The 20915-nt window shown below is 38.9% G+C and overlaps 1 long non-coding RNA gene across 1 annotated transcript; it reads left to right on the forward strand.

The window, feature by feature from the left end:
* Positions 1 to 9: 9 nt before the first annotated feature.
* On the forward strand, positions 10 to 18712 carry LOC134296017 (uncharacterized). The gene is made up of 3 exons (XR_010002569.1): positions 10 to 190; positions 1070 to 1246; positions 8415 to 18712. It is a non-coding gene; the product is annotated as an uncharacterized LOC134296017 (long non-coding RNA).
* Positions 18713 to 20915: the final 2203 nt, after the last annotated feature.

The raw sequence follows: 20915 nt of genomic DNA on the forward strand, positions 1-20915 counted from the left end.
TGTGAGGTGTGGGAGGGGCGACGTAAAAGGAGAATTTAGAATACTCTTGCTGGAGAGAGACTCAGAGCGCCTCCGAGGGCGCACTCACACTCCATCAATTTCAGTGGATGCGGTGGAATCACAGGAGGGTCTCTAAGTTTCTTTGCCACACAGCTGGGCTTCAGCTATCGATAGGTTATCAGGGAAACAGGTAACATGTAGAATAATCACAGGATGTCTTAAACCTACACCTGTTGATAGACTCTACATCAGTGGTTCTCAACCTGGGGATCCCCAGGTGTTTTGGCCTACAACTCCCAGAAAACCCATCCAGTTTAACAGCTGTTACAATATATGGGAGTTGAAGGCCTAAAATCTGGGGACCCCAGGTTGAGAACCACTGTTCTATAAGCTAGCTGGCTTTGCCCCCCTGATGTGTGATGGGAAGTTGCTGCCAATTGTGAGAGAAATAAAGTTGAACACTGTGAGAGCATCCACTGCATGGCTATCAGCCTCCCCCCAGTAGACTTAAATCAAGGAAAAGTTTCATGAGAACCACCACTCCTAAATGTTCTTCCAGCAACGGCAAGAATATCCCTGTGGACAGAAAAAATACAATTCCAGCTGGATGGACCCCCATGAGGGTCTTCCTCCAGGGGCAAACCAGGAATGGGCAACTTGGAAGTCCCTGAATAGCCAGTAGGCTGTTACGAATTGTGGGAGCTGAAGTCCAAAACACCCAAGAGGGCTGAAGTTTTCCCATGCCTGCTTTAAAGCCATTTTTGGTCTAAAATTATTTAGCTGCTTGTGCTCCCTTTATCAGTTTTATATTTATTTATGTAATTCTTTTGACACAAAATAAACAGGGAAAGAAACTGAGTAGCCATTATAGATGTCAGGCTGCAGTTTCCACTATTCCTCATCATTTGCCATCATGACAGGATAATATGAGTTGCAATCTAAAAATATTTGGAGAGCGAGACAATAACTGCATCTAAGGGGAGAAGTGGGCCAGGAACTGGTAGTCCTTTCGTTTACAAACTTGTAATAATAACAATAGTAATAATAATATGGGGTTTTTTTGTGTTAGGAGAAACTTGATAAACTGCAAGTTGCTTCTGGTGTGAGAGAACTGGCTGTCTGCAAGGATGTTGATGTTTTACTATCCTTGTGGGAGGCATCTCTCATGTCCCCATATGGAGCTGGAGCTGACAGAGGGAGCTTGTCTCCGCTCTCCCCAGGTTGGATTCAAGCTGGCAACCTTCAGGTCAGTAACCCAAACTTCAAGTCAGCAGTCCTGATGGCACAATGGTTTAACCCACTGCACCATTGGGGGCTCCAGAACTGGACAGAGTCTCTCATCCAAATACTAATTAGGGATGATCCTGCTTAGTTTCCAGGATCAGATGGGATCTGGTGCCTTTGTATTAGACCAGGGGTCCTCAAATTTTTAACGTAGAGGGCTGGTTCATGGTCCCTCAGACTGTTGTGGGGCTGGACTATAGTTTGAACAAAACATGAACAAATATATATGCACACTGCACATATTTTATTTGTAATGCAAAAAAAAACCCAGATGAAAGAAAAATATAATATTTAAAATGAAGAACAGTTTTAAGTAATATAAACTTACCAGTATTTCAGTGGGACGTGTGGGTCTGCTTTTGGCTTATGAGATAGTCAAGTTAATTAGGATTGTTAATGATGCTGCTGCTGTGTGCCTTCAAGTCATTTCAGACTTAGGTGATCTTAAGTCATAAGATTTAAGGCAAGGGCCAGGTAAATGACCTTGGAGCGTTGCATCCGGGCCTTAGTTTGAGGACCCCTGTATTAGACTGTCTCTTCCCATATGAGCGCTCTGAAATTTGAGATCCCTGGTGATAGGTACATGCCACAGGTCTTTTTCTGTAACAGCACAGTGACTGTGGAGCTGCCATGAGAACTGGGGCCAGCTCCGCCACTTTTGAGTTTCCAGGAAGTGGATAAAATTATGTTGTCTCCCCTGGTCTTCATTCTTTAAAACCAGGTGAAGCTGCTTTGACTGTTTTAACTGTCAAAGCTTTTGAAGTTATGTTAAGGCATTGATCCAATCTGTTTTTAAATGTCTTCAATCATATATTTAACATTTTAGATCATTTTCTTCATTGTCTATTGCCTTGAGGGTCCTGCTGGGCTGGGAAGCTTTGAATAGGATGGATGGGTGGATATATCACTGATGTTAATGGCTTTTAATGTGTTTAATTATAATGCACTCATTCAGACATGGTTTTTCTCTGTCTAGGACCCCAGATTGTCCAATTCAGGCTGTGCCTTGCATAACTGATGTGGTTTAGAGAGAAATTAGAAATTTAGCTGCTTATTCACAGTGCTATGCATAATCTGACTTACTGGCAAACGGCATATAGAAATTCAGTATTTTTTATATCTTGGCTGTTTGAAAATATCTGCTGAGTTGTTGGGCAAAATTTGAAATCTGGAGTCAATATTTTTTTAAAGGGGGAGGAGTTGTTAAACTATTTGTATGTTGTTGGGCTACATCTCCCATCACTTTCCAACATTTGATTGTGCTGGCTAAGGAGGCAAGTTCAGTCCAACAATACCTAGAGAGTTTCCTTATTCTTGCCCTTGATTTAAAAGATAGCAAAGCAATCTGCAAGACAATACTGACAAATATAGTATGCTTGCCAATCTTTGACGTTTTGTTGGTTTTGACTATAGATTGCTTTGTGTGTACACTGATTCATTACTAAAAATATGTGATAAAAGGTATTGCTAACAGGTATTGATAAACAGAGGTAGCATGTAATTAAGACACTGAGCATCTTGAACAAATGTTACCTCAGCCATCAACTTCCTCCTATATTATGGTGATTTTTCACCTCAGTGTTGGCTAATGTGTATGTGCCGTTTTGAAGGAAAGTTCCAAAGACTGTTTCATGTGACTAGAATTAATGGCATAATATATCTTGTTACTTTATATCTAATTTGGGTGGAACCCCACAGCTGCTCAGATTCACCCTTCCATCCTTTCAAAAATGTATGAGTAATTCTAATAAAGGGGAAAGGAGCTTTCGTTTGACACCTTTGAAATATGGTGTGCAACCAGTCAGTCAGTTTCACACTGTGATGTTACATAATTGATGGGCTCAAGCCATGAGGATAACCTTTTTCTGCCATTCCCTCCTCCAATTAGTAGAGGAAAGACCAACAGGCAGTAATGAATACCTATGTCATTGATGAGCAAGCAGGGAAGTATTGAAATCAGTCTCACCCTCCTTGGTCTGTGATTCACAGCTCTAAGGAGCATGCTGTGACAGACAGTTTCAAAGACTTGCCCTGAATATCACTTCAATGCTTTCATGCTTATTGTCTTAAGAAGTGACAAGCACTTTACATAGAATTTCATCAAGGAGAGCTGATCTTAACACAAATACTGGAGGTGTTCTTAAGCTTTGTAAAAAAAAAAAAAAAAACCCTAGGCAATGGATCAAAGTCTTTTTTGTCATCCAAGGAATGAAATTTTGGAACATGTTGATGGCTGGAGCCAGAAGTGCTTCCACAGTGATGTCCCCTTTTCCACATCAGCAACTGTTTCGCGGGAGGGAACAAGAAAATTCAAGTTTGGTGTCTGATGGTATTTTCATCTCTGTTTTTCAAAAGGCTGGGTGCTCTGACCCAGTGAGCCCCAGTTTCACTATACAGTACAGTCTCTGTATCAATGGAGACGGTATTCCTGGACTATACAAGACTGCAGATAATAGTGAAGCTTATTGAAATGAAGGACATTATAGTGAAGCTTATTGAAATAATAATAATAATAATTTTATTTTTGTACCCCGCCACCATCTCCCCAGAGGGACTCGGGGAGATGAAGGACATTGGCTGAAAAATACAATAGAGTTGCATTGGAAGACTCAGAAAATGCCAAGAGAGGATGTGGATAAATGAAACTATGAATACTGGTCCCACAGATACAGGGGTTGTATTGTACATTTCTGGCATCGGAAGTGCAATGGGCCTTTCCCTCCTTCTATGGTATTATTAACACAAATCAGTGGGTGTTCCTCCTATAAATTTCATCCAGACTGAATCCAACCATGGATCTATGCCACCATTGTGCCATCATCACTGATTAGAAGTGTGGATCTGTATTGACAACCAATCCCAATATGTCACAGTGGGTACTTCAGTGGCATAGTTCTGATAGTGGACATGGTCTGATTCCTTGTGGGTTCAAGTGGAGTCAATGGGTGGTCCCTTACCATCAAAGTTCCCACCCCAACTTCATATTATCCCTTCAAAGTAAGCAAGTTCATTGGGACTGTTTCTGAGCAAACACATGGAAGTTTGAACTGTGCACAAAATGTAATCAGATGAACGTCTGTAATTAGAAAAGAGGAAGAATAACAATAGTGTTATTGCCTTTTCATATTCGATGCAGCTCTCTTCAGTTCTGTGTAGCATTTATTATTAAAGATTTGTGGATGCTAAGCAAACCAGTGTTTCTAATTTAAGGTTGCTGATAACTCTGAACCACCTTGGAATAATTAATTCAGTACTTCACACCAGAATGCTCTTTGTTTTAGCACAAAAGAACTGAGATGTATTTATTTTAGTTCTATCTAGAAAACAAAACAAGCAGTTCACTGTTTTCTGGAATGCATAAAAAGAAATTTAATTTAGAAAATTGTTAACAAGATGTAAATACATTTAATTTAGAAGACAAATTTTAGATAAACTATCAGAAGAATATCAGCATTTTCAAGATGAGAAGTGTGGAAAACCTGAACCCTTCCATAACTTCGAAGTTGGAGTGGGTGGAGGAAGCACCAGCTGAAAAAAGTAATTTTAGCAAAATATGATTTGATGGACCGAGGGGTTGCTATTTTGAGAACAATGCTTGTCATAGCATCTCTAAGAAAAAAGTCTAAATAGGGAACCTATTTCTTACACCAATACTGCTGCACACACAGAGGAAAGGGGAGAGAAACCACTGTTTTAGCTTTGTTAATAATCTGTGGACTATTGAGGGACAGGAGGGGCTTCAAAAGAATGAATGAATACAAAAATCCACCTGCCTCTTAAACTTATTATGCTGATAATTAAAGCATTGCCTCAAATTTCTGCAGGCAATTTTATCTGTAATGCAAAGAACAAGGAATGGATCTATAAAACTATGTATGCATGAATATGAATGTAACACATTATGGCATTCGAATTTTGAAGAATTCCTGAGTGGAGGTTAATAGTCCAGCAGCATGTTGCCATCGGAACAAAATGGTTAGTGAATTGCTTCTTGATAGAAACCCATCAGAGAAAGTACCAGATCCTCCGTCATACTCCAAGTCAAAAAAAATAAAAAGCCTGAGGTTAGTCAACAGGCAACTTGAAAGCACAGACACCTGGTCAGAAGTGATGACTCTTCTAAATGTCCTCCTTCTATCTTGGAAAGAGGAGAAGAGGAGGAAAGAAAATGAAGTAGTTGTATGCATATGAAAACTGATTTGTGGGAGGGTGTGTGTTCTTGGATTTCTAAATTAGTGGATTCTGGGTATCCGTTGGGAAATTAAACTATAACTAGGAATTATGATCCCTCCAAGGCTGTTTGCATGGCCCCTAAACCCCGTGGAATTTCCCCCGCCAACCCAAAACTAGGGGAGTCACATCTTTGGTGGACAGATGGGGTTCCCCTCCAATTTAGCAACATTTTGTACTTGCAAAAATCATTCCCTCCTCTCAGCAAAAAGAAGAACCATCTCCAGGTTCATGTGATTGGTTTTGCTGCCCCCTCCCCCGAGGATCCAACCTTAGTAATTTCCTTCTTATCAAAGAATTCCAATCTTGTAAGAATTTTTTTTGTTAGAAAATGCAGATGATAGCTGACTCTGTGGCCCAAGGGGGCCTTTTCAGTTCATCATTAGTAATGGACTGGATGAGGGTGAACATACTGAAGCTTAAACCAGATGAGACAGGGGTGCTTCAGCTCCATAAACGGCATATCAGGGAATGGGGATTCAGTCTGTTCTGGATGGAGTGACACTCTCCCTGAATACACAGGTTTGCAGGCTTTGTGTACTTTTGGATTCAAGTGTAAGCCTAGTAACTGATGTGTGGATTTCCACAAGGCTTGTATCTCAGTTTTGTTTATTCCAAGAGGTGTTGGATCTGGCCATGGTGACACATGCCTTAGTTATGTCCCACTTAGATTACAGGTATACCTCAGGACATACCAGGTCCTTCTTATAGTCGTTTGTGTTCCTTCAGCCTCCCCCTTTCTTCTCCATCCTCAATCTAACTGAAAGCTTATTTTAACAGCAACAGCATCGGGAGGATAATTTCAGAGGGTTGGGGAAACAACTTTCATTGTCAAATTGCAGCAGGATATCTTCAGTAACCAATGCAATAAAATTGAGCTAGAAAATAATTGAATTATATTCATATTGATGATATTGTAGTTGTTTGTGAATCCCTACAACCGGTGAGGTAAACAGCAGCTGTCTCCTGAACCCTAACTGAGCATGCATGAGCAGCAAATCAGAGATTTTGCATGGTTAAAAAATTAAAACATAGAACTACAAGTCTGTTTTCAAAAATGGTAATCATAAGAAAAATAGAGGCTGGGAAAGGAGGTATTCCTGGAAACATTTTGCAAGAAACTACATTTGAATAGTATTATGGAGTTTAAAAAATATGTGTCTCTTCAGACAAGAGGCCAAACAGCTACTATTAGGCTTGATGCATGTTTTTATTTGATAAGACTTAAGTGTTTGGGAGTCATACTTCTGTCAAAGCAACACCCAATCAAATATGAGCATAAGAATCATCTTCATGCCAGAACTTTTACTATAAGCACAGTTGAAATAAAAAAAGGAATATGGGAGAATACTTCAGTACATGTTAACAGTGGCAAGAATTTTGTATGCTCAACAGTGGAAACGATAGAAACATCAATGATACAAAACTGGACAGTGAGGATGTGGGAACTAATAGAAATGTACAAAGTAACAATGTTGTTGAATGATAAGTCACTGGGCACATTCTTAGAAGAATGGAAACCATTTCATCAATATAGATCTCAGGGAGAGAGAAAGACTTTATGTACAGATTTGGAGACATAACATGTTGGGAGAGTCACTTGTAAATGTTAAAACAAGCAGATAAATAATTTGTTGGATATAAAGTGGAAGAAAAAATGTTAAATTCAGAGAGAAACTGACAAAAGAGAAGGTGGAAATCTGCTTTTTAAACTAATGTGTCTGTTGTTAGTTCTAGGTTTATAGGTAAGTAGAGTACAGATGTATGTTGTATAGTTTGTAGTCTAACAGCATTTGGAAAACCATGTTTGGAAATGACTACTCTTTTGCATCTTTCCCCACTACTCCTTAAACGTGTGTATGTTAATTATGAAACATATTGTCTTTCTGTATGGTGAGTAATTAACGAATTGGAGAGATTCGGGACTTAAAAGGGGAATAAGAAGTACCTGTACAGGAACTGAATGAGAGAGCCTCTCATTTACTCATTTCAACTGCCTAGTAGACACATTATGCAAAATGTATAAATTAATAAATATCCTCAAAAGACCTTCAGGTGCTTTCTATTGATGAAACACTTCCATATGCTCTTCCTTTATTTGATGTGGAAAAAAAATGCAGGCCATGTCTGGCGCTTATTGGGATCTTCCTGTAAAATGCACAAAATGTTTCCAGATTATGATCATTCTCTAAAATGGATGATGAACTTGTCAGATGTTTTGGACTGCATCCCTCATCATCCCATAACAGTTATGATGATGGAGTTTTCAGGAGTTGAACTCCAAAGGAGACAGAGACCCAGAGTTTTCAGGCCTCTGCTCTGAAACTCATGAATCATAATATACATCCTTATATTCAATGTATCATGCCAGTCATACTGTCTTGTTGCTTTGTCTCTCCATGCAGTATGAAATAATAATAGGTACACTCTTTCAGGCAAAGTAGAGAAGAGTCTAGCACTTTGCCCTTCCAGCTCTTTTCTTCCCTCCCTTCCATTCCCAGCCATCTGTTTCTTTTTGCTGTGGACATGTGAAATTGCTCCTTCTTGACAGCAAAATTAGTTTCTGACTGATGCTTTGCAATGAGGCTTTCACATACTGTGAATGAAAGTGGGATTTTTCAGCCTTGGTGAACCTTTGTGAATTTGGCTGTAATGTCTAGATAGGATTGGCTGACTCTATGAACCCAGGTGGATTATAGTTTCTCAGCTGTGCTTCTACAGCTTGGCACTTCTTTTACTGTCAGAATGTCATGCTGGAAAAAGAACCTGGCTTTTTATCTGCAGAGAATGCAGGATGGAGGTAAGGCTGAAGACATATGCCGAAAAAGAAATGATGGATTAAAAATGCTTGGCATAAAGGTAAAAATAGGTTCATTTCCTCTCTGTTTCCTCCTTCATAGATTGTTACACATACAAGGGTGAATGTAAACAGCCATTCAGCATCTCAAAAGCTCTCACAAGAATGGAAAACAGGATGTTGGTGGACAGCAAAAGCAATTTAAAGGTGGGCTTAAAACTAACCTAAAATGTGGGATAAACAGAATTGGAAGTCCTGCACTTGAGCGTTGTAACTGTAGGTCAGCTGTTACCAACAGTGCTGTGGATTCTGAAGAAGTACAAATAGAAAGCAAAAGGGAGAAATGTGCCAAGAAGAAGGCGCATCAAATCCTTGTCATGACCACCTTCCACCTGGAAACCTATGTCCTCACTACAAAGACTATGTGGATCCAGAAGAGGTCTCTACAGCCACCAACAATATTCTATCCATGGAAGACAATCCTACTCAGCTATGAGTGATCACCTGTGATTATGATATACAGCAATTGACCCATTGTTGTTGATTTTTCAATGTATGAATGAGTTCCAACACTAGGCAAAGGAAAGTAAGAAGATTCATTATTTTTGCAGCATGGGCTTGCTGAATGGCAATATACTAGTCAAATTGTGTGAATGGTTGCCACTACAGTGGGCCTTCTGGATCCATGATTTCCAGAGACAGTGAATCATTGTGCCCCATATTAATGAAGGTGACATAAATATGATATGCTAAAGTGTGCACATTCACAATGCTATTATTTAATAATATGGGGTTGTGATATCCTTATTTTTATTTGTATGTGTAGTAGGTCCCTGAACCAAACCCCATGGATACAGAAGGCCCACAGTGTATGTTGTGTATCCCAATTTGTTAGCTATCAAAGATTAGTCAAAATCAATTGATAATGGGATCACCAATTGGCCATCTTAGGTCAAATCTCTCTCCTATGTTGATAAACCCACACTCCAGGATGAAAGTGAGATATGATAGGGATTGTGTATGTGCAAGTCCTTTGAGGAGACAAAAGTTTGAGGGGTTGTTTTTAATGATTATATATTAAAATACTGTACTGCTTATCTGCCAAAAATTGTACTTTGTCTGTTAGTTTCTACCTGTATCCAGCATAAACATGTGCAGATTAGAATACATTTCACCCTCCATATTCAGGGATTCTGTACTCACAAATTCATAGCTTGGATTTTTTCAAAGGAAGGGACATCTTTGAGTACTCCTTGCCTAAGAAAACCCAGTGAAAAACACAGAGTCACCATAAATAGACATTCTGAATGTAGGCACACACACAATCTCTCAGATATTCTAGCCCCAAGCCATTCAGACCCTACTTTATTTACTCAAAATTAAATATTGCCTTTTATTTTCTCTTCAGAGCAGATTCAGGTTGTTTTGCACTGAAATAATACCTGAAGGGTTTATATGTTTTCCTAGTGAACATGTTATTTTTGTTTCTCAAAATATTTAAATTGAATTCTTCATGTTTCGACAGTGTCTGGTTGATGTCTCCAAACCGTACATGCCACAAATACTGTCTACAAAATTATTCTTGTGTTTGAGCTGATTATTTTTAAATCTGCAAGCTGATGGCAGCTGGCACTAGAGCTCAAAACACCCTTTCAAAATGGCGGAAGTGTTTGACTGCTGTCTAGCTTTTACATACTCTAAAAATGGTCTGCAAGTAAAAATATTTCAAATGTTGAAAATGATGGGATAAGGGATGCGACGTTGCCCAGAGAAAATGGGTTATTTATATGATAATGTTGCATTATTAACATTGATGTTGTTAAGCGTGTTGATAGATATATTTCAGTAAACCCTATAATTATTTTTCAAGTTTACTTAAAAGAAAAAATATGAAAATACAATGTGGGATTTATTTCTAGTGTATTAATTATGGCTGTGCTATCTTCTGAGGAAAAGGGAAATGTGGTTCACCCACGTCTTTAGACTGAAACAGGATTTAGAATATAGTGGCTTTGGCAGAACTGACTGAAGCCTCAATCCTAGGGATATTTGCATGAAATTAAGACTCATTTAAATAAAGAGGGATAACTCAAGTAAAAATATTTACCACTAAGCTGTAATTTTGTGAAAATGAGAGAAGGCAAGCTAGCATTCGACACATTTACAGAGAACTAGGTATAATGGAATACTACGTTTATTATTTAAAACTAATTGTGCTGTTTTTTTCTATCTGATTTTGATTATTTACTCTGCTCTATGGGGCCTTGATGTGTGTTACTGTCTTACAATCTCCTGGCTAATTGAAATCCCTATAATTAAAAGCAGTCCTATGTTAAAAACAAGGATTTGAAATATTATGGGGGAACATAACAAAATATTTAATTTCAGTACTGTGTTGGCAAGCATCTTACCTCTAATAAGCCCAACGCAAATGTCATCAATAGGATGGGTGAATGTATACATATATTGCTATAGCATGAACAGGCCATTATTCCCTGCCTCTTTAGGACAGCATCTGCAACTATGTGACAGAGCACTGAAAGGATATTTAGAGATACTTCTTGATGTTTTCCATTATGGTTGTTCAAACCCAATGACCTACTTCATACTACTTCATGATTTTGTCAAGAGAAAAAGCACAAGCCTTGACAATGTCCATATTTCTTAAATGAGGCTTCTCCCTGCCTGCTCTCCATAAAGCATGTAGTCAGAAGTGTTCTTCCTTATGAGATCTCCTAATTTTCCTAATACCATGTAAACATATAGAAGCATTTATAGGCGTTTGACATCAGTGTGAAACAAAGGACTTTTGCCAATCTGGGTGCTGATTGGTCCAACCTAGAGCTGGCTAGGATCCGTGCACTGGTTGGATGAGATGTGCCATCTGCTGCCTGTTACTGATTGGCGTTCTGATCTGGCAGGAATTTTAATAAACTGTCATTGCTCAAATTGAAGGGTTGTGGCTGTTTCTTGGTCTGCCCTTGGTAGGTGCAGGAAGAAAGGAATGCTAGTAGGTTTGAGTTAAACGGTGCTAATAACCTGGAGTAAGACAATGGGTCTTGGCTACCTAAACAATGGGTGGCAAGGATGTTGGCATGGTCTGAATGGGTTCTCAGGAATTAGGTCAGGTTGAATGTTGGGTAACTTTCATGAACTTTCAGTCCAGAACTATTAAGTATGCAGGGCTTTTGTGAAGGTATATCTCCTGCTGGAATAATGATGAAATTTACTCTGATGTGTGTATACATGCTTAGTATAATGTGGGGGTTTCAAGCTGGAGGTTGCTTGGAACTGGATTTTTTGGGGAAAGATCACACAAGGGCTCAATCTCTCAATGCTTTTGGAAACAAGGTTATTGGGGTTTGTTTTGGGGTCCTGGTATTTCAGTAACAAAACTGTATTCATTCTACTGTGTAGATACTCCCTCGGTTTTGGTCAAGTCTTGACGCTGATATTGCAGTGCCATTTCCATTCTTGCTGAGAACCGAGTTTCTTGTTGTTTTGGTGTTTGTCTTTTTAATCATGACATGCATTCTGATCTCTTAAAACCTGCAAAACCAAAATATTCAGAACAGTCCTATGCATACTTACCTTGGAACCCAAAATAAACTTTAGTGGTTATACTAGGAATAATTTCTGACTAAAAATGCAAAAGCAAACCACACCAGTTAGCATAGACACCCGTGGATTGCATACATTTCCTTGATTCTTCCTGGCTTAGTTTTTGTTGAGTGAACAGGAGGTGGGCTTGCATAATTAATCATGCACAAGCTCCATGTGTGACTTGATTAGCTGATGCTCAAGAGAGGTTAAAGTGGTATCTTTAGGATGAACCTCATCCTGGTACTGCTGGGCTGCCTTCCCAGTGCAAACATGCATGAGAGCTTAACTGGCAACTTTTTAGTCAAACTTCCTGTGTCAGAAAGGCAAAACTCCTAAAGAACAGATTGATGATTTGATACTATTTGTGTTCCTTTGTGTGCCACATTTCAGTATAAATATTCCAGAGCACTTCATAACAATGAAAGCATCTAAAATAAACAATTAAGAGTGTTTTTAAATGGCCAGTAATAAAACAGGAGCAGCAAATAATATTATCGCTCAGGAATGAAAAGCTAATGCCCCCCAACAACAATAATTTTGTTTTGGAACAAAAAGATAAACAGAGGAGGCACCAGATGAGTTCTCTCTGAGCACCACCACTAAAAACCCACCTCACTTGCCACTGAGGCACCCATCCTCCCTAGAAGAGGGTCACTACTGCTGCACAGAGTGGTGCCAAGTACACCAGTCTCAAGTAATGCAAAGCTGTCACAGCAATTTTGAATTGTGCTTGGAAATAAACTAGTATCAAGAGGAGATGTCAATGGAACAAAAAGGCCCATATTAGCAGTTAAGGAGGATGTATATAAGTGTATGGCTCTATCTCTGGGTATGTGTATGTGAAAGAGAGAAATGTGTGGACAGCTGCTATCAATAAAGGAAGCTTCTGAAAACAGACTGTTCTCTCTACATGTGGAGGTTGATTTCAATATGATTCTATTTCCCCAGCAAATGGCCCTTCTCTACTCTTTCACAAAAGTGAAAACTCTGTGGAATGGGGCAGGATACAAATGTCTGTGTGTGTGTGTGTGTGTGTGTGTGTGTGTGTGTGTGTGTGTGTGTGTGTGTGTGTGCACGTGTGTGAGCAAGAGAGAAGTCCAAGAAAAGAAGCTAATTCAATTTCTGGAAAATTAAGATTAAAAAAATGACAGTGTGTCAAAGTATAATAGACTTGGTTGTCACTTTTTTTCTTTTTTTTTTTTTTTTGCTTTGGTCATTTTAACATCAGATTGAGGTATTAAAATTAAGAAAATGAAGTTTTTCATAGCTTGGAGATGAGATGATGGGGGAAATGAATATAATTTAATTTTGTTTATCACTCTACTGTTGAAATTTATTAACAATATTGGCAATATTATCAGCACATAAAAATATGGGAATCAGTGTGGATATTGAAAATCACAATTATCCCTTGGTGAATGTGTAAAAACTGTTCCTGTTAACTCAAGGCTGAATATGTTCTCTGACCAAATACTTCTAGGGACTCAATTCAGACACCCAGCTTAAAGCCCTAGGCAGCATGACTTCAATTCTTTCTCCTCTAAGAGTGGTTTTTATCAGACCTTTGTTGCCTCAAACTCAATTTTCTGGACTCACTTGTGTATGGCTTCCCCTGATCTTAATTAAGAAAAGATTAAGACACCCATCATCCTTGGAGTATAGGACTGGAAGCCCTGAAACACCCTGCCCAGGTTTCTGTGAATCCTAGAATACTAATGCAGAGAGAGTATTTTCTGTCTTGGTTTCTTTCTAGCGCTGTAATACAATGAATTAATCTTCCTGCTTGGAATAGGTATTCTCTCAACAGATGGCAGTAAAAGACTATTGTTAAAGATTCACGGTTCACGTGGCTCAGCAGGGTGGCAATCATTTAGCAAAACATCCAGCTTTTTAATGGGAACATCTTTCTACTCAGCCTACCCCCTCTCTCAAATTGCTACACTGTATTGTGAGAAATAAATTGATTTTGCAGTTTTATTTTCAGAGTGCCACAGGCAGGGTTTAACTTTGCGTTAAAAAAAAACCCAAAGATGACAAAGTGTCCTTGTTCCTGAGGCAAAAGGAACTGTAAACTTGGGAATCTGCATGTGGGCATAAGAAGGGTCAGTCTCATTTGGCTTGTCCATTAGCTCCAGGTGTGAACTGAAGTTCTGGTTTGGAGAGGACAGGTATCCTCCAGAGAGCAAATACAAGTCACCAGGTTACAAATATGTATGTGACAAGAATTCAGAGCAGTCAGAGAGAGCCATCCTTATTATTATGCAGTAGGAAGCAGTCTTTCCTCTTTGATTTCTGATGTTGTGAAAGGGTAGCACATTGTTCATTCTTTATATGTTACTGTAGCTGTTGTTACCCCTCTGTTATACAGTCAGCCTTGTCTTAACTGTGTAGAGTTGTCGACAGAGCTCATCTGAATCCACACTAAGAATAGAGGGATTCACTTTTATCAACATGGCCACCAAGATTGTTCATCCATTTTAAACAACACCAAGAACTACAGGTACTCAATAACGTTGACATTTGTTGCAAAAGTAAACATGGGAGTGAGAACTATGAGTGACATTTTGAACTCCTTAGATAGAGGATGGAATAAATATAACAAAAAGTAAACAATATACTATGAATTTTGGAAAATAAAATGCTGAAATTGCACAAAGTTAGAGAGAGTAAATGATAATTGTGATGATGAGGATGATGGGGAACAATTAGGTTTTCTTTTCAGTTTTTCCTCATTTGAGGAATAAATGCACTTTTCCCTTTGAATTTCTTTTTTCAGTCTTCATTTTGTGAGCTTTTTGAGAGATGACTAAGCAAACTAGTGACAGATTTCATTTTATATACAAAGCATTATCAATTTGTGCATATGTACATGTGAGACCTGGGTTGGAAGCACACAGAGACATAGCATTTAGGGTTCCAGCAAAGGAATTCTAGATGTTAATCTTTCTGGGAAATTTGGTAGCTCTGAAATTTTACATGGAACTGTAAAATTGTGTGGACTGGAATTGCGTTGGAGGTGACAAGAGTCATAGAATCATAGAGTTGAAAGAGACCACAATGGCCATTTAGTCCAACCTAACACCACACTCAATCAAAGCTCTCCTGACAGAAAATAATAATAATAATAATAATAATAATAATAATAATAATAATAATAATAATAATAATAATAATAAAATTATTTCTTGCCCACCTTTCCTCATGGCTCGAGGCAGATTATAACATTGTAAAAAACATATTCACCTAAATACTTTATTTAAAATAAATATATTAAATCATATTTCCACAAGGTACATATTAAAATATACAAAAAAGACATTAAACTTAAAATTCAAGTTTAAAATTTGTCATTAAAACTGTTTGGGTAGGCCTGCCAGAAGAGATAGGTCTTCACTTGTGTCTTAAATTGCAACAGCTGATCTAGCTGTCAGAGTTCTTCCGACAGGTTGTTTCACAGTCTTGGGGCAGAAGATGAAAAGGTCCTCTGGGTGGTGGTTGCCAGTCAAGTTCTGGCTGGTTGGAACAGATCCCCCCAGAAGACCAAAGTTTGTGGGGCTGATTGTATGGAAGAAGATGATCCTTTAGGTAACCTGGACCCAAACCATGTAGGGCTTTAAAGGGCAAAATCAACACTTTGTACTTTGCCCAGAAACTAATCGGCAACCAGTGTTTTAGGATAGGTGTGATATTTTCATTCTTGGATGTTCCCGTGACCAATCTGGCTGCTGTATTTTGAACCAACTGGAGTTTCCGAACTTGGTACAAATGTAAAGTGCATTGCAGAAGTCCAGCTTTGAGGTTACCACTACCAGTGCATGCACTACCATCTTAAAGTTCTCCAAATCTAGGAAGGAGTGCAGCTGGTGTATCAACCGAAGCTGATAGTGAGCACTCCTGACTGTTGCATCTACTTGGGTTGGCATTTGGAGAGACGGATCCAGGAGCACTCCCAAGCTGCAAACACAGTCTTTTGTGTATGTGTGTGTGTGTGTGTGGGGGGGGGGGTGTAACCCCATCCAGAACTAGTTGACACACCTTCATCCTCAGATCATGGATTTCTTCACAACTGAAAACATATTTGAGATGTAATGCTACTCTTTCTCCTTTACTGTGTGTTCTATTTATCACAAAAAGGTTGTATCCCTTTATTACTACATTCCAAAGCAAATGTAACATAATAGGAATCACCCACCATGATCCAGTGATGCCTATTTGTCAGGCTCACTTCAAAGGACCAGTCTGAACGCAGATCAAAGATAGCTGCTCTCAAATCCAATCTTTATTGAAGAATACATGACTTTGGAAAAAGTCGAGAATGACCTAATGTTTACATACAATCATTTTTATCACCTCTGATGCAACGTAACACCACACGCAAATATCATCATCAAACCCCACCCCCTGTATCACATTTCTACCATTCCCACACTCTATACCAATTATAATTGTTTATACTTTCAACCCCGAGTTCCCATGCTCTTCTATCTTCTTCTGCCAGGTGCTTCCAGGATTATTTATGTTATGACTCCAAGTCCAGGGCTTGGAAATTCAGCCCTGGGACTTGGTCCCATGACACCTATTATATTGCATTTGTTTTGCTGCATTAATAATATAGGTTTATCATCTTTATCTTCTATTCTTTTTATATTAGTGTAGACATCTAAGACCCTAGGCCATTCCTTCTAGCTGTTTATTTAAAGCTTTCTTCCTCCCATCATTGGGTTCTTGTATTTGTTCAGTTCTCTCTATAAGACTCAGGCTATTATCTCCAGCACTTGATGAACTCCTGCCCTCAAAAATACTGTCCCTCAAGAATATGGAGTGGACCTTCATGTGCTTGGCTTATTTCTCAGAATTAGATTTTTTTTTCTCCTGTAGGAGACTGGGAATTATTGGTTCAAAAGCCAATTTGTAGAGGTGCACATTTTCACGTTAAATGTAATCCATCTCACACTGTCTCAAAGGAGGTAAAAGAATGGAGTGCACATATAAAAGGCTTACTGTATGTGGTTGAATCAATCTGTGCTAAACCAGCAGTGGCAGACATTGCATCACATCTGCAATAGTATACCCATGAGTGAGACTCCAACTGCCAAGATTTGGAACTCAAAATTGATGCGGTCAGACTGAATGGAAGAACAGCTGTTGTTTCTTGTGTTATACAATTACAAGCAAATGTTAATAGCATGAAGCAACTGTGGAAACTGCGAGAGCTCCAAACACTTTGCTGATCGCTTGGAATAAGAGACTGTACAGGGCCAGACTATGATATGGTCAGTCGTACAAGTAGATTGAATTGCAAGTCAGAGTTTCCAACAGCAGATCAGAAATCAATATGGAGCAGTCGTAGCAGAATTTGAAAGTAGACTTTGTAAAAATGTTAGAATATTAAGAGAGGGGAAAGTACAAAGCCTGATTTATCTTGATCCTCTCTTCAGTGGATGCATACCTTGCTATTAGATATCCTAAGGTATCTAAGGTATTAATGTCCTAAGGTATGCAAAGCTTTTTGCTCCAGAGCGGTGCTTCTTCAGCTCTGTGATGATGATCATTATAACTGTTTATTTATATAGTGCCATCACTGTACATGGCACTTTACTAGTGAAAGAACAGCAACAAAAAAATTAAGATGTAGGAGACCTGCAATTCCTTGACCCATGCTTTCCTCCCCAGTGTGCTAGAGATTAGTCCTGTATTTGTTCCCACTTTTTATCTTTTTTAGAAGCTCTCCAGGAACTGACAGGAGATGACTCAGGGACTGGCACCAGTCAACATATCAACATATCACCACATGCTGTTTCATACCCAGTTCTCCTTGGAAGGGGCTTCATTGGTCATGAAGATGAAAGTTCAGAGCATGATATGCTTCATGATTCAGTGCTATTTCCTCTACTAGAAGCTTTTGGGAGAAGATTCAGGCTGAGTGTTTAAAATCTTTTGTTTTATTTCTTGAAGCTTTTTTTATTTTTTGCAGGTTGCATTTTTAATAGTCAATAGGGTAATCAGAAGGTCCTATGGGAGAGCACTATCTCCTAGACTCACTGGACTAATGTTATGCATTTTATGCTTGAAAGTTTGGTGTTCCCCCTAGTGCCCTGTCTCTTTGGGATTGGAGTGAGGTATATGTTTTTCTAAATTTCCTTCTCTGATATTTTTATTTGGATTTCTATGGCATATTATTATGAGCAATGCATTCCTTTTAATTTTTAAATATGGTTCTTGTTATTTACACAATGCTAGGGGTTTCCTGAAAATGAACTTTTTACATAATAAATGACTGAGGAATTCACGGTTTTTTCCAAATGTGGTCCAAAAGTGATACAAAATGCCAATGTGTAGGGAAGCGGAAGAGGTGTATTTTGACTATGGCATCCACCCACAGTCTCAATTTAATCTGGATCCTCCTGCTGGCATTGCTACTGCTATTTTAGGGACAAGATGTTTTTAAGATTACATTTATAGTATACAACAGTTGCTGAGAATATCTTCAAATTGTCTTACTGTCACTCATTGTAACTTTCTCTCTTTGTTCTTCTTTAGCATCCCACTTTCCAGTCTGCCAGCTAACTCTCCTATGAGGAATTACCAGTGAAAGTGAACAGCTAAATTTGGGGACATAAACAGGAGACATTCTTTACATTTTTCATTCCTTAAATAGAACTCCAGAATATATGATTTTTTGGGGGTGGGGACAGCCAAAATGAAAAAAAAATGCATGTAAATTTTCTTCTTTGTTTGCAATTTACATTTATATCTCATTTTTCTTCCAATGTGATTAAAACAAAAACAAAGCAACAACACATGGCTCCACCCCATGTTTTATACTGACAATAAGAAAATATTTAGATTCAGTAGTTGATATACCAGGATTTCAGGGCAATGTACAGGCAATTATAATATAATTAAAACACAACAAAGAGGCAAATAAAAGCCTTAATGAAAAAACAAAATCTTTTGGTTATTTCTAATTAACACTTCGCTAATTAGCTGTCAATTTCAGCTGTCAGATCAGCTTCACTCAGTGGAACAGGGAGGATTTGTTTCTGTATTTCCATTCAATCTATTCTGAGTTTGGGAACTGAAAGCTCATCCAGACAGCCTCAGCCCCTTTAATGTGGGACTTTCCACAATAAAAAGGGGACAGTCTAGATGACATCTGTGAAAAACACGCATTAATTTGCCACAAACCAGGAAAGCATGGATAAACCCATTACTTTTGCTGTCTCGAATGCTCCCCAAAGGTTCTGGACTTTTGAGGGGGCAGTGCAGACAGTAGTCCCATGTTTTCCAGACTGAAGCAGCGTGGAAAACTGCGAGGGCACCAACCTGCTCCCCCAAACCCCCCACAAAACCATAAAAAAGAGGAAATTCACAGGGAGCCATTTGACTTCTCTTCCTATCTGATGTAACATACCAATGACACCAAAATGAAGTGAGGGGATCGCTTCTGCCCCCCCCCCCCCCATGTTTTGGGGCATTATTGATATGTTCCCTCAGGTAAGAAGAGAAGCCAAGTGGCTCCCGGTGAGTTTTCTTTTTCTTTTTAAGTTTTTTTTTGTGGTGGTGGGGGTGGGGGGGTTGGATGCTCACATTTCATCCCGGGATGGCATGTGGACAGCCAAAGGGGGAAGCCCATTTTCCCCCTGCCTGTGTGGATTTATACCCCCTTTGTGGGTTTAATGTATGTGTGGAACCGCCCTGAGTAGATTGGAGCAAGATGAAGCATTTTAAGTGGATGCCTGTTTGCCTGACATTGGCTTACAGCCAGCTGAAATGCTTAGGTAAATAAGAATGCTTTTGCTAGTTGTCAGAAAGAACATTTTATGCAGATACTAAATAAGCCTGCTTAGATAGAACATGCCATAGCTGGAAAACACTGCTGAGAAATCTCTTTCTATAGCAGTTGTGTAACATACCTGTGATAAAGCAAGCAACCTAGGAAAGACCTTGTCAGAACATCTTAAAACACTTGCAAAATGTGGGAAGAATTGTTCCTTTAAATATTTGTGTTCCAAGCTGTTAAGGGCTCTATAGGCTAGGCCTAGCATCTTAAAGAACATATATACCGTATAATTAATGCAGTTTAACACTAATTTAACTGCCATGGCTCAATGCTATGAGATCTTGGGAGTTGTAATTTTAAAGGGTCTTTTGCTTTCTCTGCCAAAGAGTGCTGACGCTTCACCAAACTATAAATCTGAGGATTCCATCGCTTTGAACCATGGTGGTTAAAGTAGTGTCAAACTTCATTAATTCTACAGTGTAGATATACCCTAAATCTGGGCCTGGAGCTTAATAGGCAGCCAAATAGGCATTTATTCCAAGTATAAAAATAAATAAGAATAAAATTAGCAGAATTGCAAAGTGGTTCAACAGAACCTGTGTGCCCATATGCAGTTGCTTTTTTTTTTAACATGGCAGGTAGGAGTGTTTCTGCCATGCTCCTTCCCATCCCCACAGAGTAAGTCATGAAGAATCAATATCATGGTTGGTGTTATCCAAATCAAATAAGAGGTCAAGGTAAATCAATAGAATTGTATGTCCTCCTTCTCCAGACAAAGATTATCCCTCAAAATTTCTACTGTTCTTTCAGTCTCAAAAGCAGGCTTGAAACTTGATCCAAAATGAGTCTAGAGATCATCTTGTTTCATTCAATGGTTCCTAGAAATGAACTGTCACTATATTTTGCTGGAGATGGGACAGATGTGGGGCTACCATTTCATGAAATTTTCTTGGTTCAAGAGTCAATTTGTAGCATTCAGCCTCTGGTTGCTGAAGTTTCATTAAGACTCTGCTGATCCTTTAGCAATGCCTTGGGCTATGCACATGTTGAATCAGATGTTACAAGCAGAAATCAACATTTCAGCTCACCACAGCCGCTCCTGAATGAACACACGAGACTCTCTGTGTTATCACCAGAAACTTTTACTGTAGGAAACATGAACATCAAAAAAGCCAAGAATGGGAGGCTCCGGCCAACCATCCTTTATATACCCTCCCC

This window comes from Anolis carolinensis, chromosome 2 (genome assembly GCF_035594765.1).
Source record: "Anolis carolinensis isolate JA03-04 chromosome 2, rAnoCar3.1.pri, whole genome shotgun sequence".
Classification (NCBI taxonomy): Eukaryota; Metazoa; Chordata; class Lepidosauria; order Squamata; family Dactyloidae; genus Anolis; species Anolis carolinensis.